The following is a 6,000-nucleotide window of genomic DNA, read 5'->3' as shown; positions in this document are numbered from 1 at the left end:
GGAAATGTAACCATTCTGGAGGATTGCATTAGACCAATAAAGGGTACAGAACCTTCTCAGACCTGTGAGCTGCATGCAGCTGATATTGGCTGAGCACGGTTATACATAGACAGGTGTATGCTTTAACTTCCCCCATTCTGAGGAACTCAACTAAACTCGGATGTGACCAACTGTGCCTCTCCAGATGTTTCGGGGCATCCAATTCCACCAGTTAGTACCAGCAACTGTAGAGGACAGTGGAAGTTGCAGTGCAAACCATCAGAAGCATCACAGATGCCCATACCTCTAAAGCAAAAGATCTACTGCTCTCCTATCAACTCTGATACTAAAAAGGGGCTTCGCTCCTTCCATTTCTAAAAACAGTAACAGCGATTATTATTTAGAAAGTATTATTTTGGCACAACAAAGCCCCCTTGCTGCATGGGAGCTGTAGTCTAAAAAAGGTTACATTGCCAAGCTGGAGGGAACTTGGGTGAGCATCTGACAGAACGTGGTGACTCTTCAACAAGCACTCCTTGCTTTATCGTCTGGAAAGAGTAGGCAACAGGGAATCGTATTTTGCCTTCCGTTTAAGCAGTTTCCCTCCGCCTCTCTAGTACAGCATCTGCTGCAAGGCACGGAAGTGCAAGAGAGTTATACAGTAGCTGAGTTAACCGTCGCTGATGGGCTGCTTTTCCTTCAGCCTAAAAGTGGCCCTGTCACTGTTTACATTTACGCATGCTTAGCACGTGATGACTGCTTCCGCCCTCCCCAGTTACGACCCGACACGCACTAAGAATGACACTCCGACGCCTTGCGCCTTTGACGGGCTTGGCACTTATGTGATAAGCGGGGAAGGCGACGGCTCGGGATACGTAGGCGAATCCCCGTGACTGACACCGCGCATGCTTCTTGGGCGGGGGGAGTGGAAGCCTTGGGCGTCGCTAGGGCAGGCACCGTCCCTTCCCTTTGTTGCCTCCCTTGGATTGGGCAGCGGCGAGATCACGTGGGGACGCTCTGCGACCCGTCCTTCCGTAGCGCGCGCGCACGACGGCCGAGTGTAAGTGGAGGAGGGAGGGAGGGGAATGTTCGATACGCGCCCTTTCCCTCAAGCGCGGCGTCGTCCTCTGAAGGGCCGGTTTCCCTTCGTCTCCTGCCGGGAAAGGGGACGTCTCTTTCTTCCGTCGTCCCTCTTTTAAATAACTTCTCCGCGGTGGGAAGGTGACGCTCGGTGAAATGAGCTCGGTCATAGTGAGCTCATGACGCCACGCCTTTTTGGGTCTACGCGCGGTTTGGCCTTCAGGCTGTGAAATGGGGTGAGGAGGCGGAGGAGGAGGAAGCCACAGTTTTGCCCTCCCTCCCTCATGGGCTTGGCCGACCTTCTCTCCCTCAGTTGTGTCCTCCTCTGCGGCCTTCCTAGTTTTTCACCTCTGCATCTTAGCCGTCGTAATTTCTGAGCTCTCTCGGGGAGAAGGCGATTGATTGGGTAACGCTTCGAAATCCAGTCGATTGGTTAAAAACACTCAGAAAGAAAGTGAATGCCTTTCAGCCCTGACTTAAAAATTAGCCTGTAAACCCAGGCTAGTATTAATTGGTTGAACTAAAATAACAATTTTTAAATAATAGTAATAATTAACTGGTTGAACAAAAATAATATTTTAAAATAATAATCATCATTATTGCTATGGTTATTATATAAGTAAAGATTAGAACCTCCCTGGTAGGGCTTCGGTAGATGTTTTGCTCCATGGGTGTGGGCATCTGTAATCCTTCCAGTGGCTTTGCACTACAATTCCCCCTCAGTTCTTTACAGTTGCATGTGCTTAGGGTGGTGGATGGGAATTGGAGGTCCCAAACCACCTAGAGAGGCTCAGTGGATCACATCTGATCTTAGTTGGAGCTGTTGGAAGGGGGGAGTTGAAACATGTCTGTGTTCATGTGCACATGTACAACCATTGATCATCCACAATCAACATCATAGGCCAGTGATGGCGAACCTATGGCACGTGTGCCACAGCTGGCATGTAGAGCCCTTCTGGCATGCGAGCCATAGGTCGCTACTCCCCCGCCCCCCCCTGTGCAGCCAAACCTCATGAGGTGGCTGCAGCCGGGATACCCCTTCTGCTGCCACTTCCAAGTCCTCCAGGTCCGTTGCCATGGTTCCCCCTTAAACCGCCACTTCCGGTTCCAGTCGTCCGGGTCCGTTGCCATCATGGTGGCGGCACACCACCTGCTGTCCCCCCCATTTTGTGCCCGCGAACCCAAAAAGGTTCACCACCACTGCCATAGGCCATAAGAAAATTGTGTACCCCTCCTTGGTCTGCTGCAATCCTCTTTTCAGTTTACCATGTGTCAGTTCAATTTGAACATATTCTAAGAAAGCATTTCTGTGAAGGCTTTAGGCAAGTCATTAAATTCCCAAACATGTGATATACAGTGTTAGTAATTTCCAGGTGGTATCCTTGTTAGTCTCTTGCAACAACAACAAAAACAAGAATATCAGGCAAAACCAAAAGAAAAATAAAATACAAAAGCACTCTGGCATGTTAAAAACTAACTGGCATACCGTATTTTAATGTGAGTTTTGTGGACAAATCTACTTCCTCAGAAAACTTTCCACAAAAGTTTACATTAAAATACAGGAGTTAGTCTTTAAGGTGCCACATTGTTTTTTGTCTTCAGAGTGACACAATGTTTTTATTGGAGTTCTGCCTAATATGTTTAACCTAAATACTGTATACTGTACCACTGAATTTATCCAGTGGTAATGGGCTTAAACAATTGTTTACTTTCTTTCTGCTCCCTCCCCAGCAGTTTTATTTGGTGTATGATTTCATGGACTAGCCCATTTCTACAAATGGTCTTGGGAAGTGGGCCAAAATCTGAAACATATGGCAAATAAAATTCTTAAAGCTGTCACTGCTCTGTCACCCACCCACCTAAATATCTAGTAGCAAGTCTGAACCATGTTCAAGTTTGGACTGTATTACTGTTGGAAGACATGAATTCAGTGCTGCTTATCTTTCCATTTCATGAGTACCTGGCAGGACAAAGTTCCAAATAGAGTAGTCCTAGAACAAACTGGAGTTTTTAGCATGTATACATTACTGAAACAGTGACATCTACGTTGGCTTATGTATGTTGTGAGAATGTCTGATGGTCGGATTCCAAACGATCTCCTGTATAGAGAAATAGTACAGGGAAATTGTCCCAGAGGGAGACCACAGTTGCAATACAGGGATATCTGCAAGTGGAATCTGAAGGCCTTAGGAATGGACCTCAACAGATGGGCAATGTTGACATCTGAGCATTCAGCCTGGAGGCAGGCGGTGCAGCATGACTGCTCCCAATTTGAAGGGACACTTGTTCAGCAAGCCAAGGCAAAGAGGCAATCCCAAAACCAGCAAAACCAGAAAGCTGGACAGGGGACATTGTGTTTGTCTTCAGTGTGGAAGGGATTGTCACTCTTGAATTGGCCTTCTCAGCCACACACTAGATGCTGTTCCAAGACTTCTATTCAGAGCACATTACCATAGTCTCTCGATACTAAAGGATGCCTACATATGTATGAGTACCTAACGTTCTAAGATTGTTTTGTTTATTAAAATGCTTGTTGCACTGATGAAAAGAACAACATATTTGTAAATGATTACCTCACTACAACTTCCATAGCAGCATTTGTTCTAAATGTGTTCCAGCTGCCCTCAAAACATATGAGAAGTCATTATAGGTTCAAGTTGTCTAATCATATTTATACAACGGTTTATATCACAAGATTACGAGAGAACTATACTGGCAGAAATATGAATATTGTCTTCTTTCCATCTAGCCTTTACTTCCATAAGTTCCAGCTACATCCAATTTCAAATTGTTCTTGTCACTTTAAATTTGTTTTATGTCCAGACCAAACTTCTGCCAGTGCCACACATTTACAAGGCTTTGTTACCCTGATGCATTGATGGTACTGTATGTGGTGACAATTTCAAACTAAGCTGTCCTTATATTGTCTAGATTTGCAAGTCAGAAACCAAATGTCAGATGTGATTTTAAGAGCTACATTAATTTCTCTGATAAGGTTAAGAGAACATGTCAGCGTTTTAGCTCTTAACTTTCACATTCTCCCTTAGCTTTTGTTGCAATAGTTCTTGATAGTGATGTCATGGTTGTAGCAAACTTAATGAGCGCTAGTGATTAGAGAGAAACATATGTACTGATAAGTGTGAGGACATGCCAGATTAGGCTTTGGGGTGACCTTCATAAACTACATGTGCTGTTCATAATTTCTGTTTAAATATGTAAAATGTATCACTCTGTTACTAGTGGTATGATAAAATTATGCAAAGAGTTCATCAAGACAAGTATCAGCACAATATGGCCCAACAGACACTTGATCTTTATGGGCCTAGGCACAGAAACTGTTATTTTTTTCTTAATGACTGGGGTTCATTGCATACATAGTGATCAGCTAAAACTGTGTCGTCAAGTTCAAAGTGAATTGCAAGAATTTGCTTTAGAAAATTACTCTTGTTTTATATTTAATATTCTGCTGAAACAAGTTTTACCCTGTGTGATTCAACTCCTGGAAGCAAAAATATGCGTACAAATTATTTACATATTTTATCTTGGAACAGTTCTTTTGAACTACCTCATTTCTTTTCCATAGCAAGTCATGACATGCACAGTTCTAAAAAGCAAGTGAGTCTTAATAAGCTATCAAGTAGCATTATTCATGAAAAATCTAAGATAAAAGGAAATTAAGTTCAGAAAAAAAGTGTCAAACTGCAGCACAAATCCAAAATAGTCATATAATACCTATCCAAAATGCTGTGCTTTTAGGATTAGATGTTCTGGATCTTCCAAACAACTAGCATGGATAGTATTTTAGTTTTTTTCTTACATTCTCAGTTTCTGGAATTTGAATCAGGATCACTTTATCCACAAACAATGATAATGTATCACATTGAAACCTATAGCTGTGTGTTCATATGTTACAATAAACATGATTTACCATTACATTAGTAAGTGATAGCTCGGCTTGATATTGTATGTTTCCAGCCTTCCTCCAGCTATAAGGAAGAAAGTTTTGTTCTTGACTGTAGTTTGCCAGTTAATTCAAAATTGACAAACTGTGGATTTGAAGCTACAATATTTCAACAAGCCATAGTTAAGTTTAACCACAGTTTAGGTTTAGAAGGTAATAATAACTTGCAGTTGATAAAAAGTGGAATCAGTTTGTGCCTGATCCCACGGCTACACATGAAGGGGAGTGTATGAACACAAGATTGATTTTCATCACAATAAGCTGTGTTGTTGTGATGTGTAATAATTATGTGCAATCAGTTCTCCACAATACAACTAACAGTGATCATTTCCATGGTCTTCTAGATTTAGAGTACTCAGAAGTGCTTTACTATCCCCTTATGAGGGTGCTCTGGGACTGTGTCTAGCCCAAGACGACATTGATATCTGAATGCATTTATTCATATACAAAATGCATACATTCTGAAAAAAGCCATACATGGCGAGAGTTAACTTTTCAAACATACCGTATTTGTCCATGTATAACATACTTTTTCCTAAAATAGTTACTGCAAAAATTGAGTGTTGTCTTATACTTGGAAGTATACTGAAACAGGAGGCGAAGGAGCAGCTGTGCTAGGCTACAACTCACGGCTGCCCATTGATTGCAGCTGCAGCCGCCTGATCACCTCCTCCAGTGCCACTCACCTCAAGCTCATGCCTCCGCCTTGTCCCCTGTCCAAAGGAAGCCCGCAAGTGGCGCTGGAGGAGGCAATTGGGCGGCCACAGCTGCAGTCAAGCGGCTGCTCCTTCGCCTTTGTCTCCTGCTGGAGCACCAGCACAGAGCAAACACAAAATGATTGCTCACAGAGATGCAAATAACTGATTCTCATGTCTCTTAGAAGTCTGTATGATATCAAGGCAGAAGTTATAATTATTTTAAGTTTCAGAAGCTATACATTTTTCCCTGAATTGCAAATTCTCTGCAACCAGTAAGAAACA

The 6,000-nt window shown here is 42.9% G+C and overlaps 1 protein-coding gene across 9 annotated transcripts in view; it reads left to right on the top strand.

Annotated features, from left to right (window-relative positions):
* Positions 1-905: 905 nt before the first annotated feature.
* RHBDD1 (rhomboid domain containing 1) overlaps positions 906-6,000 on the top strand; it is a 66,188-nt gene continuing 61,093 nt past the window's right edge. For 5 of the 9 annotated variants that reach the window (XR_012085716.2, XM_072995987.2, XM_072995985.2 and 2 more), the window contains exon 1: positions 906-1,039. The gene's annotated coding sequence lies outside the window, so the exon portion shown is untranslated. Of the gene's footprint in view, positions 1,040-1,093; positions 1,296-1,361; positions 1,466-6,000 lie in introns of those variants that run through there. The other 4 variants (XM_078389200.1, XM_072995983.2, XM_078389199.1 and 1 more) reach the window with 4 other exon arrangements.

The sequence above is a fragment of the Pogona vitticeps genome, chromosome 3, assembly GCF_051106095.1.
Source record: "Pogona vitticeps strain Pit_001003342236 chromosome 3, PviZW2.1, whole genome shotgun sequence".
Lineage (NCBI taxonomy): Eukaryota > Metazoa > Chordata > Lepidosauria > Squamata > Agamidae > Pogona > Pogona vitticeps.
The sequence above is the reverse complement of the archived record's forward strand: the minus strand, read 5'-3'. Positions and strand labels throughout refer to the sequence as shown.